This window comes from Mirounga angustirostris, unplaced genomic scaffold (assembly GCF_029215605.1).
Source record: "Mirounga angustirostris isolate CCGP_5_RB_7025 unplaced genomic scaffold, mMirAng1.0.hap1 SCAF_5, whole genome shotgun sequence".
Lineage (NCBI taxonomy): Eukaryota > Metazoa > Chordata > Mammalia > Carnivora > Phocidae > Mirounga > Mirounga angustirostris.
Window position 1 is genome coordinate 17,783,093 of NW_026991713.1, and position 24,024 is coordinate 17,807,116.

Sequence of the window (24,024 nt, forward strand, 5' to 3'; positions counted from 1 at the left end):
CGCCTCCAGCTGTGCGCCGGGGGGGGCGGGGTCACGTGACCGCGGGCGTCCCGGGCGAGGCTGGAGGCCGGCGGAGAGCCGAGGGGTCCCGGGAAGGGAGCCCCGCCCTCAGCCCCGGGCATAACGTCCGGGCCTGGCACCCTGGGCAACGGGCCTTGGGGTGTAAAGACATTCCTACCGACCAAGTGTCCCCTCCCCACCCAGGGCCCCCCGTTTTGTATTTGCGGGAGAAGGTACAGCGTTTTCCTTTATGGCCACTTTAATTGAGCATCTAGGATGTGCGGGCGAGTCAGACCCTTTGAACGGTTACAGCGCAACGGGGAGAAAAGCTCGCGCCGAGGTTCGAAGTGCCGGGAGCGCGGGGAGGAGAGAGGGAAGTTGGCCTCGGCCGGCGGGTGACGCGCGCGCCCAGGGCGCCCGGGCGTCGAGGATGCCCGCGAATGCGGGCGGAGGGAGGCGCCGGCCGCGCGAGCGAGCGGCCGCGAGTGCGGCGCCCCGGCCGAACCTGAGGACGCCGGAGGGAAGGTGGGAGCTAAGCCTGCTCAGGCACTTGAGGTTTTGTTGGGTGTCATGCGGAGAAGTTTAGCAACAGTTAGCCGCGAAAGGTTTTTTTGTTTCAGCAGGTGGGAAACTATCTGTAGGTTTCCGTTTTATTACTAGCTGACGTTTGAAGGTCTTCCATTGCCAAACGCTGTCCTAATTGCCTTATGTGTATTAACTCATGATTCTCCCAACAATCCAGTGAAGTGGGTACTGTTATCTCCCTTTCGTGGATGGGGAAATGAGGCACAAAGAAGTAAAGTAATTCTCCCACCGACTCAGCAGAAGCAGATTGGGACCAGGATTCAAACGCAGGGCTTCTGATTCCATAGCCCCTTTTTCTAACAGCTATACAGTAACCGAATTTGCTCACAGTCATATGTAACCCTATTAAGCCTGAGCTGCCTTATCATCTGGTCCTATAAAGAATCACACTCGAAGAGATACAATTCCAGAAGAAAAAAATTTTTTGAAAGCAATTTAAATCCCTACCTCACACTCTCAACAAGGTACCAAAGGGGGAATACACACAACATACAGCAAATTTCCTAAAATTCCTTTTTCTTCATTTCTTACCATTAGCAATTTCTCTCCTACACCTGTATCATCCCCTCTCCAATTCCCTCAGTCCTGAGCCTGCCTCTCCACCTCCTCATCCATCTAAACTTTCCTTTGAGAAGTGATTATCTTTTTTTTTTTTTTAAGATTTTATTTATTTATTTGACAGAGAGAGAGAAGAGCACAAGCAGAGGGAATGGCAGAGGGAGAAGGAGAAGCAGGCTCTGCACTGAGCAGGGAGCCCAAAGCGGAACTCGATCCCAGGACCCCGGGATCATGACCTGAGCCGAAGGCAGACGCTTAACCATCTGAGCCACCCAGGGGCCCCGAAGTGATTATCTTTTTAAAAGGAATTCTCCCTGTTCTTTCAGCTCCTGCTTCTCACGTTTTTCCTTTTACCGATTACCCCAATTTTACAATATGGTCAAAAAGAATTTGGGAAAGGAGGGGGAAGATGGCTGGAAACAAAGAAAGGAGTCTGAATATTTATGTATTAATATTTTCTTTGTCACATACATAAATGTTTCTGTTACAAAGTATGTATCTGAAACAATACTGGGAAAGTATTGGGACAAAGCAATGAGCTTTTCATAGAACTTAAAATATTTAATTTAATAAGAACTGTACTTTTTTCTGAGAGGTTAGGGTTAAGATGTCCTAACTTTTATGAGTGATGCTGTAAATAGATGGTAGGTGTGTGTGTGTGTGTATTTAATGCCGTTATAGCAAAAGATGAAGGGCAAAATTGAAAGTTATAAACCCAATGTTGATATTCAAATTAAAAAAAAAATCGAAACTGGTCTGTGATATGTGAAAGGCTGAAAATCCCTGAACTGGAGGAAAGATGAAGGCAAAACATTACAAGAAAGGTGATTACAAGTCATAACTGATTGCTTAGATAAGGAGGTGCAGGACAATGGAGGAAGTGTGTATTCATTTCTTAGAACTGCTGTAACAAAATACCACAAAGCATGTGGCTTGAAACAACAGAAATTTGTTGCCTCACAGTTCTGGAGGCTAGAAACCCAAAATCAAAGTGTCAGCAGGGCCACAATCCCTCTGAAAACTAGGGGAGAATGCTTCCTTGCCTCTTCCCGGCTTCTAGTGGTGGCCATTGATCCTAGGCATTCCTTGGCTTATAGCTACATCTCCAAACTCTGCCTTCATCATCACACAGTATTGTCCCTGTGTATCTGTCTCTTCTCTGCTTATAAGTTCACAGTTACATCCTAATGACCTCATCTTGATTACACCTGCAAAGACCCTATGTTCACATAAGGTCACATTCACATATATTGGGCATTAGGATTTCAACATATCTTTTTGGGGAACACAATTCAATCCATGACAAAGTGCTTAATCCAATGGAAATGGTATTTTACCACAGCAGCTTTGGCTCAACTCTGCTTAATGAGGAGCTTAGAGTAGGTCCCTGATTCTCAAGAAAGCTACCTTCAATCTCTGAAACTCTAGGAACGGAAGTTAGCACCTAGGAGGAGAGTAGAAAGGGAAGAGTGAGGCAGAAGAGCACCCTGAAGAAGCCAACATTTACGAGGTAAAAACAGAAGGAGGCACTCATGAAGGAAACAGAATGAGGAGCCAGAGAGGTCAAAAGGGAAACGGGGCGAGGGTAAGAAGCCACAGGTGAAGGGAGTTTCACAAAGGCGGAAGTGGTTATCAAAGCCAAAAGCCATAGAGAGGTCAGATAAGAAAAAGACAAATAAGTGTCTGTTGGATTTGCAAATTAGGAGGTTATTAATGGCCTAGATTAAAATACTCGAGTGGGAGGAGGGAAGCCAGGGAAGATCAAAGAATGAATAACAAATAAGGAAGTGCAGATAATGTGTATAGTCTACTTTTTACAGAGATTTACCCATGAAAGGAAAGAAAACACAGTGGCTGGAGGGAGAGATGGATACAGGGCAAACTGCATTATTTTGCATGGCTGACACGAGCATGACTGTGGGCCCAGAAGAAGGATGCAGTTGAAAAGGAGAGACTGAAGGAGCAATAGAGATGTCTTAGTCAGTTTGGGCCGCTGTTAAAATACTATGGACTGGGGCTGGCTCAGTTGGTAGGGCATGTGACTCTTTGTCTCAGGGTTCAAGCCCCATGTGAGATATAGAAATTACTTAAAAAAAAAAAATCTTTTTAAAAAAAAATACTACAGACAGGGTGGCTTATAAATAACAGAAATTTATTTCTCACAGTTCTGAAGGCTGGAAGTCCAAGATCAGAGTGCAGCATGGTCAGGTTCTGGCGAAGGCCCTCTTGCTGGTTGCAGGCTGCTGACTTCTCGCTGTATCCTTACATGGTGGAAGGGGTGACTCTCTGAAGTCTGTTTTATAAGAGCACTAATCCAATTCATGAGGGGCTTCACCCTCATGACCTACACACCGAAATACCAAAGGTCCCACCTCCTAGTGTCATCACCTTGGGGGTGAGGATTTCAACATGTGAATTTGGGGAGGGGCACAAACATTCATAGCAAGAGAATATGTCATTTGGAAATGCTTCTGTTATAAGTGGCAGAATATCCAACACAGTGGCTAAATGATAAGGCTGTTCATTATCTTGCACAAGAAATCTGGGGTTAGTTCAGTGGTGTCACAGTTCTGGTTAGTGGCTCTGAATTTCTCTTGGCCTTTCCTTTGTGGTCATAAGAAGGTTGTTGCAGCTCTGGGCATTGTGTTCTCTCATAACCATGCCCAAAGATAAAAAGCAGGAAGACAGCCAGGATGGGGAAATAGAACTCTCCTTTTACAAGGAGAAAAAGCATCTTGCCTAGAAGTCATCCAGCACACTTGCCCTTGGGTTTCATTGGCCAGAACTAGGGCATTTGGTATATTAAGATTACATTCACTAGGTGCGCCTGGGTGGCTCAGTCATTAAACATCTGCCTTTGGCTCAGGTCATGATCCCAGGGTCCTGGGATCGAGCCCCGCATCGAGCTCCCTGCTCGGTGGGAAGCCTGCTTCTCCCTCTCCCACTCCCCCTGCTTGTATTCCCTCTCTCACTGTGTCTCTTTCTGTCAAATAAATAAAATCTTAAAAAAAAAAAAAAGATTACATTCACTATACTCATGGAAATACCAAAAAAAACAATGGCTTTAAAAGTGTTTATTTCTCCCATATAAATGAATTTTGGTCATAGCAGTCCAAAGCCGGCAGGCATGGCAGCTGTGTTTCACCAAAGTCCTCAGGAATTTGTAGACTTTCTGGATTGCAATTCCTCCTTCCAACTCATGGTCCAAGATGGCTGCCCCAGTTCTAGCTATTGCATCTATATTCCAGCAAACAGGAGAGAGTAAGGGAAAGGAATGTTCCCTTCTCCAGAACACATTTTGGAATTATACATATTATTTCTGCTTACATCCCATAAGCCAATATTTAGTCACAAGGCCACAGTCAGTTGAAGAAAATCTGGGACATGTAGTTTTCATTTAGAATGGCCATGTTCCCAGCTAATGTTCAAGGCTCTGCTACAGAGAAAGAAGAAAACAGACATTGGGGTTCATCTTGCAGGAGGGTGGCTACAGGAGTCTGGGAAAGTAGTTGTTTTTGTTTGTTTGTTTGTTTGTCTGTTTTCAGCCTCAATAATGAGAAGCAGGCAAGGAAGAATAAAGTTGGAAATGAGAGTTGCTTGAGCTAACCTACTAAGCCTACCTTAGGGAGAATTGACACTTGATGGAGCAAGATCCTGAAGGATCAAGGAAGGGTGGATTCAGAAGTACACATGGATTTACATGTGCACTAGGGTTGAATATATTATGTTTCTATACCATAGATTATAGATTGCATAAATATTTCTATTCTATAAGTGTATATAGAAAACAGAAAGCTCTAATGGATGGTGCTGCTCTAGCCATTCAGGGTTCCATTAGAGAAGGTACCTTCATCTCTCACTACTTTTCCCCCTTCACTCTTGCTCCCCCATATCAAACACCCATCAGGTATCTGGATTTTCAACATAGCAAGAATTAAGGTCATGGGATTTAGAATTCAGTAGGTGTAGCCATTTACTAGCTGTGTAGTCTTGGTGAAATTATTTATCCTCTTGAGCCTCAGATTCTTTGTCTATAAGATGGGGATAATAATAGCATCTATTTCTTAGAGTTGTTTTAAAGACCAAAATGAGATAATATATGTAAAGTACAGGCAGTCCTTGCTTTGCATAGTAGTGTAGTTCTTTTTTTTTTTAGACTTATTTATTTGGGAGGGGAGGGGAAGGGCAGAGGGAGAGAAACTTCAAGCAGACTACCCCTTTGAGCTTGGAGCTTGGAGCCTGTTGTGGGGCTTAATCCCACCACCCATGAGATCACGACCTGAACCAAAACCAAAAGTTAGACACCCAACTGACTGAGCCACCCAGGTGCCCCAGTAGTATAGTTCTCTAAAAATGACCACATGAGTTGCAAAGTGATCTTAAATTTCAATGGGGAAAAATTACAGTTGTGCTGTGAACTTTAAATATTTTTGTCAAAATATTTAAAACTCTTACTATTGGCTTTAAATGCCTAGGGAAGGTGTGCCTGGGTGGCTCAGTCAGTTAAGCATCTGCCTTCAGCTCAGGTCATGATCTCAGGGTCCTGGGATCGAGCCCCACATTAGGCTCCTTGCTAGACAGGGAGCCTAAGTCTCCCTCTCCCTCTGCCTCTGCCCCCTGCTTGTGCTCTCTCTCTGTCAAATAAATAAAATCTTAAAAAAAATAAATGCCTAGGGAAATGAAAAAATTAGTAGACCTAGTATTTATTTGCTATACTGTAATTTGAATCATTAGAAACATTGAGAATTAAATGTTTGGGGGTTTTTTTGGATTTTTTTGGTTTTTGTTTAAAACTTATCAAAAGTGGGGTACCTGGGTGGCTCAGTCAGTTAAGTGTCTGCCTTCAGCTCAGGTCATGATCTCAGGGTCCTGGAATTGAGCCCCACATCAGGCTCCCTGCTCAGTGGGGAGCCTGCTTCTCCCTTTCCTTCTGCTCCCCCACTCCTGCTCTCTCTCTCTTTCTCTATCTCAAATATATAGATAAAATCTTAAAAAAAAAAAACTTTTCAAGAGTAGTTTGAGCAGTGCTCGCCTTTCTGCCATATAACTTACTGTACAGAGTGAGCATCTTTTCTGTGCCTTGACAAATTGTCATACTGCTTTCCAGGTTTGGATCAGCTTTCCATATTTTACTCTTTGCAATTTCAACATCATGAAATATCTTTGAGAATTCCTTTAAGATGAATTTTTTTATTCACGTCTCTTCCCTGGAAACATCTTCATCCTTTTCTGCACAACCACTTTCTGCATTTATGTCCATCAAGTCACCTTTACTAAATTCTTCGGGCTGCATGTCTAGAGTTCCCTAGTGACAGTGTCATCCCACAGCCAGCCCTTTCTTCTATACCTCCATTTACCTTCGATTTGAACTTCACTCTGAAAATTACCGCTTTTTGTTTCTTTGCTACCCTATTGTCTTTCTTGGCCAATTCTCTCTATTATCCATTTCTGTAAATATCACAGGAGTTTTGTAAATATCACCGGGAATTAAGGAGGCATCACAACCTATAGATGCTTTGTCTGTACATAAAATGAATAACAAATGTCCAGTGACCAATCACTGGCTGACTGTCAGGCAAGTGACATGATTCGTCACAGATCACAATTTGGATCCATTATTTGCAGAGTAATTTCATGGATTAAAAAGTTAGCAGCAGAGTTTGTCCTTAGGCAAGTACTCACAGTTATTATACTGTGGTAACAGATATGAACTGTGAATTGGGCTGTTGAGCGCCTGATGAGCACCTGATGTCATCGAACTAAGCCATGAAAACAGATTTGTGCTGTTGCCATGCAAAGCAAGGGCTATGCTGCTCTGTGTGATGCCTGGCAGGTAGTTAGCACTTAGTAAGCAGTAGACTATTTTACTTGTATCATCTTTGTCATTTTCATTATATTACTACTGTTTCTACTCTTCCTTCTGAGCCACAGGCCACTGAGGAGTCAGCTGGAGAGAGAGGGGCTGGTGCTGGGAGGTGGCAGACAGTGCTGTGTTTTCAGCCAAGCGTGTAAATTACCGTGTCCAAGGGATACCTTAATCTTAACTGAGGATTGAGCCAAGGGCTTATTGGCAGAGGTCTGGGAAGGAGTTTTGGGGAGTGCTGGCCTGTGGGCAGGACTCAGCAGCAGAGAGGCGGGGCAGGCAGGGCTCCTGGGATGAAAGAAGCAGATGGTGTCTGAGAGGTCTGTCACAGATCACAGGGCTCCAGCCATGGGTCTTGGCTAGGGCTGTGGCCAGGGCATGGTGGGGGCAGCTGGCAAGAGCAAGCCAGGACTCTAGGCCACGTAGAGCGTACACCAGTTACCAGAACAGGGAACTGGTACATGAGTCAAGGAAAAAAATACTCATCTGAGTGAGAACGATGGTCTCCAGGTCGAGAGTCAGGTGCAAGCGCAATTGATGCAGCCTAGGGAGTAGCAGAGAAGAGCCCAGAGCGCCTCCGCTTGGGACGAGAAGGTGACCCATCGTTGAGCCCCATCTGGAAAAGGAGAGGGAACGGAGACTCCTTGAGTTACACTTCCTGCCCCACGTGGGTGACCTTGGAGCCCAGCCCAGGGAGATGGGGCGATAATCGATAATCGAGGCTGTCAGCCTGACCCAATGTAGTGATTCACTGCTCCTATACAAAGCTTCTTCCTTCCTTTCAGTCTGTTTATCAGCCTTAATAGATTTTATCTAGGACCTTATCTACAAAGCAGTACACTCAGCCAAGGCAGGCCCATTGGGTAAGAAGGAATGATGAACATTTGACTCTCAACTAATAAAAAATAAACACAGAATAATAATGACTCAGATACACACCATGTCAGCTAATGATACCACAAATACAAGATGCCTATAAATCCCATAGGACTACATTCAGGCATGTAACTGAAACCTGACCAAAGTGACATACCCATGCAATGGTTTGTTTTCTTCATGTGGTTAGATGTTTCAGATCACTTAGTGCGGGGCTGCTCTGGTGACGCCCAGGGCCAGCAGGGACTTTGGCTCCTCCCATGTTCTTGCTCTGTCCTCCCTAACATGTACAGGGCTGCTGAATCAGACAGATGAATGAGTCAGATGGTAAACTTGGGGTCATTAGCCCCCTGTCCCCTTAGTGTGGGTCAACACCGGCTGCTCCTCTTGGGTAGCCCTGTCCATTCAGCTACTTTCCCACTCCTAGTAACTCCTCCCGTGCCTTACCCTTCAGGGTTACAGGTGGTCATACCTCCCTGCAGTTGCTAACACCACCTTATTGCAACACTCGTAACCATGTTTCCTTAATACAGACCTTTTCAAAGAGTGCCTTTTTGCAGAGTCGCCACCATTAGCCTTTTGGAGTGAGCCGTCCGTATCCTGCCAGGACCCTGACCGATTCAACACCATAATCTGTGCGTAGCTGGTGTGGCCATATGCAGCAGCGCAGTGTGGCCCTTTCAACTGCAGAGCTGCAAGATGGATCGTCTACCTCCAGGCATCAAGGTTGGATTATCAGACAGGAAGAAATGGCAAAAGGCACCAAACGGCTCTTTGCCAGGAAAACAATAGCTTTTTAGGAAGTGACAGACAGCAGGAGGGGAGTATTTGTAACTGGACCATTGCTGCCTCCAAATGAAAGGGTGTTTCTAGTTCAAGGGAAGAAGCAGAGAGGGGTATTACGTAGGCTACTGGCAGTGTTTGTAATAGCATATCACTCTTTTGGGCTTTTTAAGAAAAAGTTACAGATAGCTTACTGTTATAAGTCCTTTCCTTAGTTCATACCTTGAACTAGGGGTATCTTCATCTTTCAGTAAAAATACAGTAGTCCCCCCTTATCTGCAGTTGTGCTTTCTCAGCTTTCTGTTACCCTCTGTCAACAGAGTCGGGAAGTGGATAATCCCCCTTGTGATGCTGGATGGGCATCCTTCACGTCACTTCGTCCACACCGCGTCTCATCACGTAGGCATTTTGTCATCTCACATCATCACAAGAAGGTGAGTACAATGAGATCTTTTGAGAGAGAGAAAGAGAAAGAAAGACCACATTCATATAGGTTTTATTTCAGTATATTGTTGTGTTGTATTTTATCGTTATTGTTGTCTAATATGTAAATTACACTTTATTACTGGTATATATGTGTAGCAAAAAAACATAGTATATATAGAGTTTTGGAACTATCCATGGTTTCAGGCACCCACTGGGGGTCTGGGAGTAGACTCTCCACAGATAAGGGGAGATAACTGTGATAACTTCCATGTATTGAGCCCTTACTGAATGCTTTACATGAATGATATCTTCTTTTTTTTTTTTAAGATTTTATTTATTTATTTGAGAGAGAGAATGAAAGACAGAGAGCATGAGAGGGAAGAGGGTCAGAGGGAGAAGCAGACCCCCCGCTGAGCAGGGAGCCCGATGTGGGACTCAATCCCGGGACTCCAGGATCATGACCTGAGCCGAAGGCAGTCGCTTAACCAACTGAGCCACCCAGGCGCCCATGAACGGTATCTTCTAACCCTCACCAGGAGGTTCCCCACTCTATAGCTGTGGAAACCACAGGTGAGTGGTTTTGAGTGATGTGTTCAGTATAATGTCTGAGCTAACAGTTGGGTGTGTCTGTCTGTCCCCAGACCCCATGCTGGCAGCCACTTTACTTCTCAGAGTGTCCCTTAAAACCTGCATCTCTTTGTGTTCTCATTTCTTCCCCAGGGAAGAGCCTGTGCGCACAATGTGGAAATCTAGGTCATAGGTAATAAGCCTCTTGCATCCTTAGAACATGGCCCAGGGCGCCTGGGTGGCTCAGTTGGTTTCACAACTGCCTTCAGCCCAGGTCATGATCCTGGAGTGCCAGGATTGAGTCTTGCATCGGGCTCCCTGCTCAGCAGGGAGTCTGCTTCTCCCTCTGGCCCTGCCCCCCCATGCTCTCTCTCTCATTCTCTCTCTCAAATAAATAAATAAAATCTTAAAAAAAAAAAAAAAAAAGAACATGGCCGCCTAGAAATAAAGGAGAGAGAATTCCAAGTTGGAGACAGTAGGGCAATGAGCAGAGGGATTTGGGTCCAGATGGAAGCCAATATGAATAGCAAGCAGAGCCTATGAAAACAACAGAATTCTTATTTCAATTATGAGCCCCCTCTGGGGTACTTTGGTTGTCATACTCTCTGAACCTACTTAGCCACCAGCTCTCACACTGGGTCAGGCATTCTGCTAAGTGGATGAGAGATGCAAAGGGAGAGAAAACCTGGTCTTTGGAGGAAACTGGAGTAAGCAGGAGTCAGCTTGGAGGGCCTCCCACCACAATGCTTTGGGACACATCTGACTGACTGTCCCACTGCTCCTGACAGCACATGATTCTGGAAGGACAGGAAATTGTTGATATTTTTGCTCATGTCAGGGCCATGAGGATTAGAACAGGAGTGCTCAGAGTGCACTCTGTGTTGCCTCTGAACCTTCTCACTTCCCGCAGGCGGTCCATGGATCAAATGGACCTGCTGCAACCAGAGATAAATACATGACAACTACGTCTGTTAGCTAAAACGTTGGGTGAAGTTGTGCTTTAAAACAGAGTATACTGGGGGCGCCTGGGTGGCTCAGTTGGTTAAGCGACTGCCTTCGGCTCAGGTCATGATCCTGGAGTCCCGGGATCGAGTCCCGCATCGGGCTCCCTGCTCGGCAGGGAGTCTGCTTCTCCCTCTGACCCTCCTCCCTCTCATGCTCTCTGTCTCTCATTCTCTCTGTCTCAGATAAATAAATAAATAAATAAATCTTTAAAAAAAAAAAAACAAAACAGAGTATACTGGGTGCCTGGGTGGCTCAGTTGGTTAAGCGACTGCCTTCGGCTCAGGTCATGATCCTGGAGTCCCTGGATTGAGTCCCGCATCAGGCTCCCTGCTCAACGGGGAGTCTGCTTCTCCCTCTGACCCTCCCCTCTCTCATGTGCTCTCTCTCATTCTCTCAAATAAATGAATAAAATCTTTAAAAAAAAAAAAAAACAAAAAACAGAGTATACCTCCTGGGAGTAAAGAGAAAAGAGGAATAGCATAATGTCAAGCCTGCTTCAAAGAAAAATGGCATATTTCCTGGATGGTATGAGGGCTTTAGGATAGGGGTATGTAAGGGAACACCGCCAGGGCAGCGGATAAGTCCATACGAACAGTGCCTGGATGCTGAAGGCCCGCCAAGTGAAGAATGCAAAAGCCCTGGATGCAGTTTCACCCTTAGAGTTGTAGCCAGAGATCCTAGTATTTGAAGCATGCCTCAAGTAAGAAACGGGTGAGAACTGCCGATGAGAATTCCAGTCTGGGCTTCATCACCAACTTGCTCTGGGAGCTGGGGACATTAGCATGCTCAAAGCCTCCATTTTGCTGATCTGCAAATTGGGGCAAACAACATCTCTGTTGAACTTACTGAGAATGTTATGAGAAGAAAACGAAATAGAAGATGTGAAGATGCTTTGTCAGTGTTCAAAATTCTACACAAAGGGAAGCTATTCCAGATATTCCCACTCTCCAAGTTCAAGTCTGAAAAAAAAAAAAACAAAAACAAACCCACTAAACCCTTTAGAGCCACACCTTTCAATACAGTAGCCACCAGGCACACTGGCTGTTGAGCATTTAAAATGTGGCTAGTGCAACCGAGGAACTAGCTTTTAAGTTTTACTTAGTGTTAATGAATTTAAGTTGAAGAACTGATACTTGATTCATTATTGGAAAGCTTTTAAGTATGCTTGGAACAGCCTGAGTATGTGAACCTAATTTTTAAACTGCAAATTATATGAAATCTAAATACATATCAATTGTTTCTGATGAAATTTAGTATTTGAATTGACATGTGCTACAAGCATAAGATACACACCAGACTTCAGACTTAATACAAAAAACAATGTATCATTACATGTTGAAATAATATTTTGTATATATTGGGTTAAATAAAATATATCATTAAAATTAATTTTACCTCCTTGTACTTACCTTTTCCTTTTTCTTTTACTGCTCAGCCGAGTGCCTGGCACATGGTTACTCTCTTTCTCTCTCTTTTTAAAAGTTTGTTTATTGGGGCGCCTGGGTGGCTCAGTCGGTTGGGCGTCTGCCTTCGGCTCGGGTCATGATCCTGGGGTCCTGGGATCGAGCCCCGCATCGGGCTCGCTGCTCGGCGGGAGGCCTGCTTCTCCCTCTCCCACTCCCCCTGCTTGTGTTCCTGCTCTCGCTGTCTCTCTCTGTCAAATAAATAAATAAAATCTTTAAAAAAAAAAAAGTTTGTTTGTTTGTTTGTTTATTTATTTATTTATTTAAGTAATCTCTACACCCAACATGGGGCTGAAACTCACGATCTGAACGCTCTTCCGACTGAGCCAGCCAGGTGCCCTGTCTTTGTATTTATCTTAAGGTGACTACTAGAAAATTTTAAATTACGGGGTGGCCTGCATTATATTTCTATTGGGAAATGCCACTTAAAAAGAGCCGGTGAGTAGAGGGATCCTCATTTCCTTATAGGAGCTAAGGGGAGAGGTTGCAGAAGTAAATTTTTTGATCCCAGGCAAAGTACTGGCACCACTTCCTGGGTTTCTGAGAATCAATAGCAGAAAGAGAACAGCCCAGAGCTGGATGGGGTTGACTCCCTGCCTGATTCCTTTCCATGTTCGGGCTCAAAACACACCATCTTAAAAACTCCTATTGCTATCATTGCCTTGGTAAAATGAGACCATAGCTGTTAGCTGGGCTTTAATTTGGGGACCACAGCACTTTAATGACTGGGGGATTTCAGGAGAAACTTGTGGCTAATTTGAGATTCTGAAAATCAGTATGAACTTCTTTTTTCCACGTCTGCTCTTTCAAAATTTACCCTAGACCCAATGCATGGTGGAAATCCACCCTCCAAGCATTTGCTTTTCTCCGGTTTTGAATCTTTTCCTCCAGAGCTGCCTTGTTTTCGAAATGATTTGCATGCAAACTGCTGGAGGAGGATGCCAGAGGAAGTCCGGCCATGCGAGCCAGCCTGCCAAGCACATCTGGAAGTGGTTTCAGGGGCCGCCTCACCCCGGCAGCCAGCGCAACGCGCCTGATTCCCAACTCTCCCAGCTGCTCCGCGCAGGAGTGGAAGAAACCCGAGCCTCTCCAAAGTCAACGCAAGCAAAGGGTGGGGGGGTGTTGGGGGCAGGGGGAGGAATACTCTCTTGGAAATGTAATATTGGCCTTGGGGCTCTCCAGCCCTTTGGGCTTTCCAATGGGATCTTAGAAGCAGCCGAAGCAGCGTGAAGGGCAGCAACCCCAAGCCAGCCAGGAGTTGAACACTCTGCCCTACAGCTCTTCTGGATCGAGGAGCCCAAAGCCCTGCCCTCACCGTTCACCAGGTAAACAGAAATTGACGAGCAGTGTGGCAGTCTTTCCATTCTTCCCTGCCCGCCTGCAGCAGCCCTTTGTTTTGCTGTAGACTCAAGAATGTAAATCAGAAGTGGATTGCCCCACATGAACTTCGCCTTCAGGAGCTCCCAGCCAATGTTTGTAGCATGCCGAGGCAACCATTTTTCTTTTTTCCTTTTTTTTTTTTTTTTTGCCATTGCAGCAAATCCAGGATACTCTGTGCAAGTTTTTTACATGCTAGACTGCTTTTCCAGACCTGGGTTTAACTCTCCTGACCAGTGTGATTTACTATTTTCATCATACTTTAAGCATGGAAGTCATTGGTAAGCTAGGACGTGGATAAATGCGAGTATTTAAATGCAGGTACATTTCTGAGCCACAAAAGATTTACTTGAGCTGTGATTCATGTTTTCAGAACCTGAAAAAAAGACTCGGTAGTTGTGGAAATCTAAATGGGGCTTATAAATACAGTAGTTGTCGTGTTTGGGTTGAAAATGCTTTCTTAACATTCAAAAACTATTACGTTCACTTTAGGAGCAAATGTAGGACCTTGGATAAGCCTGATAGATAACTTATGATAGGAGTTAAGAAGGAATAGTTAACACAAGAGTAAAAAGAAGGAGAAGAAGAAAACATGCTATCTAAACATCTGGCCGTCCTGTGAGGGGGAAAAATCAGTCCTCTAGCTGTTTGGCTCCCTGTGTAGTCAGTTATCAAAGTGACATTGGTTGGTTTGTTTTGTCTTTTCCTCCAAGTGGCTTCGTGTCGCATCTCCGTACAGAATCCTGTTTGAGCTTACCGCCCTTGGTCGAATGCAGGTACAAGTAGAGCAGGGCAGTGCGGTGGGGAGAACATGGGCTCTGGGGCCAGATCACAGAGTTGAATCTATGCATTGCCACTTACAAGCTTTATAAGCTTTGTCTCTGACTACTTCCTTGTCTGTGCCTCTATTTCCTCGTCTGTAAAATGGGAATGAAGTGACATTGTAGGTCTAAAGGACATAACACAGGATCTGCAGAGTAGGGAGGCCCCGGTAGTGCTGACGATGACCATGGTAATGATGGACGTGGCCACACATCCTGCGTGGGTGGCAGCCCCAGCCTTTGGCACATCGTTCCCTCTGATAGTCCAGTCCTCCAAGTGTTCCTCAGCTCCTCCCATGGTATTTCTCCAGGGCCCTGCTTCCTTCCTTCTTCCCTTCAAACACCTCTCTTTCTTTTTTTTTTTTTTCACCTGGCTCTTTTCATTTCTTCTTCATTTTCTTTCCTTACTGAGAGAAAGACATGCTCACTAAGCCACAGTTCACATAGTTTTCATTTCTAGTTCCCAGGGAGCATGATTCTAAATACTTATTTTATTTCAGCATTTCCCAAAGAATGTTCTAAAGAACATAGGCCCATGGGGAAAGTACGTTCTGTGAACCATATCACCCTCTGAGCGATCTCAAGGCATAATGGCATTTTAAAGGTCCTGAGAAGTGCCACAGTAGAGAAATCTGCTTAAGGTTGTTTACCACCGAAGTTCCCAATTGACCCCGGAACTGTTTTATCACATAATGTTGATTAACATTTCTCAGAGCACACTTTGTGTGCTGTTCTGGCCACATTTGTTTTCATTTTGGTTCCTCTTATAGATGTGCTACTTCACACCTCCCCTAGCCAACACCAAAGGGGAGGTAGTGTTCTTCCTTCCCTAGTTAAGGACATGAGATGAGCACCTGTGCCATGGGGGTATATAGAAAATCTGGCCTAAAGTGGACAGCTGGGATCAGCAGTTTTTCTGCAAAGGGCCATATTGGTGGCTGTGCAAGCCATATGGTCTGTTTTGCACCTACTCAGATCTGCTGTTTAGTGTGAGACGAGCCAGAGACTAAACGTCAAAGAATAAACCTGGCTATGTTCCAATAAAACTTTATTACAAAAATGGGCAGGATTTGATGCAGGGCCCATAGTTTGTTGACACCTGCTCTGAAACCATTTTGCGAAAGAATACTTCATTCCAACACAGGAGAAAGCAGAACAGGTCCTCCACAAAACGAAGACTCCCTCATCTGGCTTCTCTGTCCTGTGTATTTTGGAGGATCTTGAGTAAACCATTCATGCTAGAGCAAAAAGTAAAAAGGCCAGAGATGTTTTGTGAGAGACCAAATTCCCGAGTCCTGATTTTGTCCTTCTTTCTTCTTTCTTCAGGTGAACGCATGCTCTTGTCCTGTTCATGACTCTTAGCTCGCGTGGTTTAAGATGAAGTGCTCTGTAAAATGTTTTATGCATGTGCGAACTGCAGGGTGCAAGTCTTATGGAGGGAAGTTAAATCACAGAGTTTATGTCAGTTGCTTGACACAATGATTGCAATCAGCAATGGAAAGTGGTTGGCTACAGTATCTGTTAAGATGGTTAAGAATGAGAACTCAGAGCCAGACTGCCTGGGTGGGAATCTCTGCCACTCATTAATTGTCACCCTCCCTGAACTTTTAGTTTCCTCCTTGGTAAATCAGGGATAGTAACTTTATGGGTTGTTGTGAGGATTAAATTAGTGAATGTATGTAAAGGTCATAAAACAATGCCTGGCACATAGGCCTGGCACATTGATCATTCAATAATATCTTTAAGGAGCCCCCTCTTAGGGAACCTGGGTGGCTTAGTTGGTTAAGCGTCTGCCTTTGGCTCAGATCATGATCCCGCAGGGGCCTGGGATTGAGCACCGGGTCCTGGGATTGAGCCCCATGTTGGGCTTCCCGCTCAGCAGGGAGTCTGCTTTTCCCTCTGCCTCTCCCTCTGCCTCTCCTCCCTGGTTTGTGCTCTCTCTTTCACTAAAAAAAGGGGGGGGGGCACCTGTGTGGCTCAGTCGGTTAAGCGTCGCCTTCAGCTCAGGTCATGATCCTGGGGTCCTGGGATCAAGCCCCACGTCAGGCTCCCTGGTCAGTGGGAGCCTGCTTCTCCCTCTCCCACTCTCCCCTGCTTGTGTTCCCTCTCTCACTGTGTGTCTCCACCCGGGTGCCCCTGTACTTTTTTTTTTTTAAAGATTTTATTTATTTGCCAGAGAGAGCACAAGCAGAAGGAGTGGCGGGCTTATGCTCTTTCTTGCTATCTCTGTCACTGTCTCTCTCTCTCAAATAAATAAATAAAATCTTAAAAAAAAAAAAACAGATCCCCCTCTTTTATCTTTCATTCTGATTTCCAGGTTCTTTCCTATTCCTCCTTACCTAAACCCATAGCAGACAGGATTAATCAATCAGAGCTCTTTCTTTCTTTCTTTACTTTTCTCTTTCTTTCTTTTTTAACCAACTGTGGTGATAGCTTTAGATTCCTTCTCAATTTAGCAATACCGAAAGCCCTTACCCACTGATTAGAGCTGGCAGGTAGACTAAAACGTAGGGGCTCTGATTTTTGAAATATTTTTCTGGAGTCCTTGCCAGTTTTGCCTTTTCTTCCAAGGCAGAGCTAAGTTGCTTAGCCACTGCCAGGTCTTAAAACATTCTTTCCAGATTTGGCCATAGGCCCAAACTCTTTGGCATCTGGTTAAATAGCTCCCTGTGTAAGGTCTTCAGGGGCCCATTTTCAAACTTAATGGTCACTTCTCAGGTCCAGACCTTTCTCTAAACTCTCCTTTTCTTCCTAGTCACAGGCCCCAGGACCTCAGCCTTCCTTCCGCTACTCTTTGAAGGTGCCAACCCCCGTGCCTTGCCTAGGGAATCTCTCTCTCCAACACTGGCTGCGAGGCTCCATCCTTCTTCCTGTCTTGAAGACAAGCCCACGGGCTCTTCAATGCCAAAGGCTTGGTTATTTACTACTGTGGAGAAACCATTGCACAGGAGTCACTCAGCCTAGGAAAGCTTACGAAAGTACAAGGAACACAGTTCTGGGCCTTCTTGTTTTGATGAAAAAGAAAAAGGCTGATAAAAAGACCAGAGCCCTTTGCTTTTATTCCTGGAATAGATCCACAGTCCCCTCCTTCTGGCCTTTTTCCTGAGTAATGGTACACTGCCTCCTTTCTTCCTGGGATTGAGGAACAGAACAGGAGCCTCTTTCCCTTTCTTCCTTTCTCCTGTTTCTCATTTATTCATTCCACACACATTTATTGAGGCACACAGGGGTGGGCAAGCCACAGTGCCTGTCCTCAGTCATCTCATGATTTAGGAGAGAAGACGGGCACACCCATAATATTAGAACAATGATCTGCGTGCAGGGATAGGAATAGGAATGGAGATCAGGCGAGCACCCAGGCAGGGTATCAGGTAAGATTTCCTGAAGGAGGTAATGCCTGAATTGAGTCTTGAAAGAACAAGTGACAGTTTACTGGGGAAGGAGGAGGGGTAAGGGCATTCCAGGCAGAAGGGACTGCATGAACCAAAGTTCAGAGGCAAGAAAGCATTTCTTCCCATGCAGGAACTGTGTTAACCCACAAGATGCTCTCCCAGGCTCTGCCCCAAACATTCCCGTTTCTCTCCGCCCCAGGTCTCTGCCTCTTATTGTATGGGGTCTTAGGACATCCCCTGACTTCTTCCATCGGTATTCTACCTCTTTACACCTCTGATTCCTCTACCAAATCCACATCATGAGCTCCTATCTAGGAGCTACAAACATTTCTCGAGCGCCTACTTAATCTATTAGTATGCGTTTGACTGCAAGTCCCAGAAACAGCAATTTACAGCAACTTACACAGAAAGTGCCACCGTCAGACAGGAGATGAAACTATAGAGAGGGAGAGGATGCCAAATCTTTCTACTTTCATATTTTTAAAAATATTTAATAGAACAGGGCTTTCTTTTGGAAGTCCATGCTTCTCCAGGACTCCACTCTTGCCTTATATTCTGAAAGCTGCTCAGAAAGTTTCCTCTGAGAATCTGCTTCAGGAATTTCTCTCCTTGGCTCACCGCTGCTGTGCCTTGCAATCAGATGTGCCATTGACAGTTTCCTGGAGCCTCTTGTTTTGTCTTAAAGGGATTTTCAAGTTGGCGACATGCTGGACAGGGGAAAGATGAGCCCCCTTCTCGGACTAGCTAGCACTCTCTCTGCTTCTGGCATGATCTCAGTAGTTGCAGTCACGAAGCACTCAGGGACAAGCAGACCAAACTTGACTGATGCTCCATCAGCACACAGTGCCATCTGTTACCTGGAGCCTGACTCCCCCGCTTCCTGGGGTAGCCAGAATGGCCCTTGAAGACCTCCACTTCCTTGTGGTTAAAGAGCATGGGATTTGAAGTCAGAGAGCCCTCATTTCACATCCCTGCTCTGCCATTTAATAGCTGTGTGACTTTGAGCAAGTTGCTGAACTTCTCTGAGCCACAATTTCTCATGTGAAACCTGGGGATGGTGATGTATCTGCCTGAAAAGTGTTGGAAGAATTAAAGAAGATGACAGACCTGGTCAGCATAGAGCTGGGTGCAAATTAAGCGTGCAATAAATGGTAGCTGGCCGTGAAAACCTCTCCCCATAGGTGCACACGATTCTTGCCACAGGGAATGTATTTATAAGGTCTATTGTTTGCAAGAAAATGTCATTTCAAAGCAATTTAAGGTAGAAAGGGTAATTGATTGGTTTGACTAATGGGGATGCCCAGGGTAGAACTGGCATCAGGGACTCAGTCTGAGATCCTTTTGCCTTCCCCTCATTATCTCCTGTGATGCTAGATGGCCTTCCTTCATGGAGTGGGCAAGAGGGGGCTTGTGGCCAGAGACCATTCTAAGCTTACATCATCTCAAAGAGTCAGCTGAATGCATATGATCTAAAATTGTAAGTGGATAAAAAGTACCCGAAATCAATATCCAAAGAGTCTTAAGTAAAGTGCTGCTTTGACTCGATTGTCTCCCAGGTATAAGAGGGGAAGAGAAGGGGCCAGCACACATGTACCCTAAGTCTAGAGCCTGGGGAAATAAAAAGGATGTTGTAGCTGGTTCTTTACAGTGAATTAAGGAGTTTCCTATTGAAGAGTTTCCCAAGATCACTGCCAATAAGTTCTCACAATCCTTGGATTCACGAGGGAGCCCTGGGGCGCTGTGATATCCCGGCCTTTCGTGCCGCCTGGCAGAGGCTCTCTCTGTCATGCTGCTGGTTTCTAAAGCTGAGTATTCCCTGTTGGCTGACTGCTAGCTCCAGTCAAATGTCAAGTTCAGAAGTTCCTTTGAAGGACCATAATGAAGAGGGATCAACTTAATTTTAAAATAAACTTTGGGTTTTCAAGACAAATTGTTATTTATTTTTTTTAATGGCCACATTCTTTCTTTTCTTTTTAAAAAAATATTGTATTTATTTGAGAGGAAGAGAGAGAGAGCAAGTGAGAGCACAATAGCAGGGGGAGGCAGAAACAGACTCCCAACTGACCAGGGAGATCAGTGCAGGACCCCAGGATCATGACCAGAGCTGAAGGCAGACGCTTAGCTGACTGAGCCACCCAGGCGTTCCCCCCCCCTTTTTTAAAGATTCTATTTATTTAGATAAGCTGTTTCTTATGAAGTTAAATACACATCTACCAAATGACCCCACCATCTGATTTCTAGTATTTACCGTAGAGAACTGAAAACTTAAAATCACACAGAAACCTGTAAACAAGTGTTTACAGAAGGTTTATTCATAATCACAAAACACACAAAATAACTCAGATGTCTTTCAATGGGTGAATAGGTAAACTGTGGTACATCCATACAACAGAATACTACTCAAGGATAAAGGGAAAAACTATTGACACACTCAACAGCAAGTATGAATCCCAAATACATCATGCTAAGTGAAAGAAGAGAGTCTCTGAAGATTGTGTATTGCATGATCCCATTTATATGGCATTCTGGAAATGGCAAAACTATAGGGACAGAAAATAGATTGGTGTTTTCGAGAGGCTAGGGGTTGGGCAGGTTCTGCCTGCAAAAGGGTAGCACAAGAGAATTCTTTGGAGCTGTTGGATTGTTCTCTATTCCATTTGTTGTACAAGAATTAGTATAAGATACAATAAATTCTTAGTACAATTAGTACAAGATACAATAAATTCTTAGTATAAGAATTTATGCATGTGTTAAAATATATAGAATGATATAACCAAAAAAGTGAATTCTGCTATGTGTAAATATTGAAAATTCAACAAATCAAATTTTGAACTGATAATATGCCTTTAATAAATTACTTGTGTCACAGAAAGGAAGCCTATTTAAAAACGCGTGCACACACACACACACACACACACCAGGTATACTGAAACACAATTTGTGTTTCTCTGGGTGAAGCAATCTTTCTAATTATGGAAGTTGGCAATATGAAATTTATGGAAATCCAGAAGACCACAAAGAAATCACCTTGTCAACATGTATCAAATGTCTTGGCAGAAAAATAGTTCTTATAGGCCAGTTCTTTATTCTCTGAAGAAGTGGTTGGCCTCTCCTGTTAAAAGATGTTGTCCCTGGAATATATCTGGTTGATAGGCCTCTTAGAATTTGCCCTGAATTTGTCTCATGCAAAGCCAAGGAGTCTGTGTAAGAAGTTGGCTTGGTAGCGTCTGTGTGTGTGTGTGTATGTGTGTGTGAAAGTCTCCCTCTGTTTTGTGTCCTGGTCCTTCTTTATCTTCTGTAATCTTCAATAGAGAGGCAGAGGACTTTTCAACATCGGTCTACATGAAGCTGCACAGGTGGGCATTTTCACGATCTTTAACAGGTACAGCAGTCCAAAAGAGGAAATCTTATCCCAAAGCTGTCTCTGGCATCCCTCCAGCCTTCTTTGGAGGGCTTCCTTTTCCATTCACACTCCTCTCTCTGGCCGTCCCCCTGAAAGTCAGCCTGTCCCTCTCTGGTGTTTGCCTGGGCCTGGGGGCTCACCCTGCCTATCACCTGGACTACCAGGTCATGAGCCGGGGCCTATGAAAACCCTCAGGAAAAATCTGACAAATCTTCCCAGAGCACCAGTTTTTCTAGATGATAAAACAGTGAAAACATCATCTTGACCCAGATGGCAGTTGAGTCTCCCTAGCCCAGGGGGTCTAACCTTTCACCTGTGGTGCACAGACTGACAAAGTGTTCATGGATACATTTCACAGGATTTCATGTACTTAGATGCGAAAAAAAATCTTTTTTTTTTTTCTTTTTAAAGAGGGAGGGAGAGAGAGCGCACCTGCATGTGCAAGGCAGGAGTGGGGGTGGGGGTGGAGGCTGGGGGCGCAGAGGGAGAGAGAATCTCAAGCAGACTCCCTGCTGAGCAGGAAGCCCATGACCTTGAGATCATGACCTGAGCTGAAATCAAGAGCCAGTCACTTAACCGACTGGGCCACTTAGGTGCACCTAAAAAAATCTTGACTTTCATTAGCCTCGAACTGGAACTGGGCACTTCCTTTAATTGTGAACGAAGTTACTGTGTACCTGTGCTATCATTCCCTGAGAAATCAGATATTTTCATATTACGTTACAGTTGTTCAGGTATCTCACAGTTTTTGAAAGCTCACCACTACCTCAACTGACAGTAACTATTGCACTTGCTAACAGTTGCTGCTTAATAAAGAAATACACATATCATGTCACAAATTTGGGTTTTTTTCCTCCAATGTGCTGATGGCTTCTTTTTCTTTAAAATTCCATAATTGGTTTTCTTTATAATACAATATATTTTTTAAGCTTTAAAAAATATTATTCTAGGGGCGTCTGGGTGGCTCAGTCATTAAACGTCTGCCTTCAGCTCAGGTCATGATCCCAGGGTCCTGGGATGGAGCCCGCATTGGGCTCCCTGCTGCTCGGGAGAGCCTACTTCTCCGTCTCCCACTCCCCCTGCTTGTGTTCCCTCTCTCGCTGTCTCTCTCTGTCAAATAAATAAAATCTTTTTTAAAAAATAAAAAAAATAAAAAATATTATTCTAGAAAGAGGTCTATGGGTTTCAGCAGACTTTTGAGATTTATGTCTCAGAAAAGTTAAGATTTCTGCCAGCAGCCATAGATTTGGAGATTCAAGTAAAATGGATTCACCTTTCCCCCACCCAGTATCCCCTTCAAAATTCCTGTGACTTCCTGATGGCTTACATTCCCTTATAATCAAAGTGTCCACAGAGCTTTGTCTTAGTTGCATCTCTCCCCCATTCTCCATGTCCAAAAAGGACCCCCTTTCCTTGATTTCCCCCAAACCCATTGATACATGTCTTTAGATCCAAGGGGGGAAAGCAGTAGGGTGGGGATTAGAAGGTGCAGAGCATGGCAGAAGACTGTGGACTGAACATTGGGCCTCCCAAGAGTTCTTGAAAAGTCCCTGGGAGCCATCTGTCACAAGGAAAGACATTCTCATGAGCAAGTGGCAGCCCCTGCAATGGGATTTTTCTCCTCCTCACATAATGTTCTTGAGCTGTGGCCAACCCCAGGATTCCAATTCATCATTTACTTGGACCCATTTAACAGGTTCATGCTCTCATCCCTGCCCACCCCATCCATGCATGGAAGACTTTGACTTCATGATAACAGAGAGTTTTCTCTCTGAGGGGACCTCGGCTAGCAATGAAAGGAGTCATTATTTTTCCTCATTCTTGCGCAGTTTACAGGAATCTGAAGTAACACAAGAAACTTGTATTTTAGAGCTCATTATGGATGATTTTGAGTGTTCACTCTCCTTTACCATCAGAATTTCTGTGGGAATATTTGAAAACATTGCTTTGGGGACTTTAATGAAGGCAGACATGGATGGAAGGAGTTGCATGCATTTGAAATAAAATCTAAACTCCTTTACAGACAACACAGTTTGTCTTCAGTCTCATCTGGCCCGTCTCTTCTTTAGTCCACTCCATTCCAGCCACACTGAACTTCTTGCTGTGCTTAGAATACTCAGAGCTCTTTTTAGCCACAGGGCCTTTGCACCTGCTGTTTCCTTTCCTTTGCACTTGCTGTTTCCTTCTGCATTCTCCCGCTGGTTCTTGCTCTTCCTTCTGACCAAATGCCATCTCATCAGTGAGGCTTTTCCTGATTTCTCGTCCTGAAACGCTCCCCAACTCTGTTGATCTTTATCCCAGGACCTCTGTTTCCTTCATATCTCTTACCATAATCTAATTATTTTATTTGTTACTTTTTAATATCTGTTTTCCCCAGGATTAAAAGCCCCATGATGATAGGGACTGGGACTGATTTGTTCATTGGTGCATCCCTACTACATAGCACAGTGCTTGGCTTTCAGTAGAATCTCAATAAATACTCATGGAATGAATGATTGGATTTAGTGTAAGGTATAGTTCTGTTCCCAAAGGGGTCCCTGAAGATGTAAAAATTTCCTTGTCAAAGGAATGCAGTTATAATAGCAGAAAATATGCAGGGGGTTGATATTTTAGGTCAAGGAGACCTTCTTGTGTGACATTTCTTCAGTTAGCACTGTCTGATTTGCTAACCCAGAGAGCTGACAGGGCTCTTTCTGGAGAAGATAAAAAAACAAAACAAAACAAAACACCCTGAAGACAAAAGATTACCCCTTGGGGGGCCTTTGTACTGTTTGGACAGCCAGAGAAATTAATTGGAAGAGGGGAGCTATACATCCAAGAGATATTTGTTTCCAAAGTTCTAGTATCAGGACAGTAAAGAATGAGTCCACAGTTTGCCACATATCAGACCATCAAAGACATGGTC

The 24,024-nt window shown here is 44.5% G+C and overlaps 1 protein-coding gene and 2 long non-coding RNA genes across 4 annotated transcripts in view; 2 read left to right on the plus strand and 1 right to left on the minus strand.

Moving 5' to 3' along the window:
* The first annotated feature begins 39 nt into the window (after positions 1–39).
* Positions 40–12,440, plus strand: LOC135364396 (uncharacterized). The gene is made up of 4 exons (XR_010411375.1): positions 40–233; positions 3,309–3,399; positions 8,428–8,608; positions 8,986–12,440. It is a non-coding gene; the product is annotated as an uncharacterized LOC135364396 (long non-coding RNA).
* On the minus strand, positions 7,021–8,484 carry LOC123837841 (uncharacterized). Its single transcript, XR_006789293.2, has 3 exons — positions 8,418–8,484; positions 8,040–8,177; positions 7,021–7,622 (listed from the first exon to the last, which is right to left on the minus strand). It is a non-coding gene; the product is annotated as an uncharacterized LOC123837841 (long non-coding RNA).
* Positions 12,441–13,252: 812 nt separating the features above from the next.
* GLT8D2 (glycosyltransferase 8 domain containing 2) overlaps positions 13,253–24,024 on the plus strand; it is a 35,492-nt gene continuing 24,720 nt past the window's right edge. The window contains exon 1 of one of the 2 annotated variants that reach the window (XM_045872715.3): positions 13,253–13,451. The gene's annotated coding sequence lies outside the window, so the exon portion shown is untranslated. Of the gene's footprint in view, positions 13,452–13,657; positions 13,785–24,024 lie in introns of those variants that run through there. The other variant, XM_045872716.3, reaches the window with a different exon arrangement.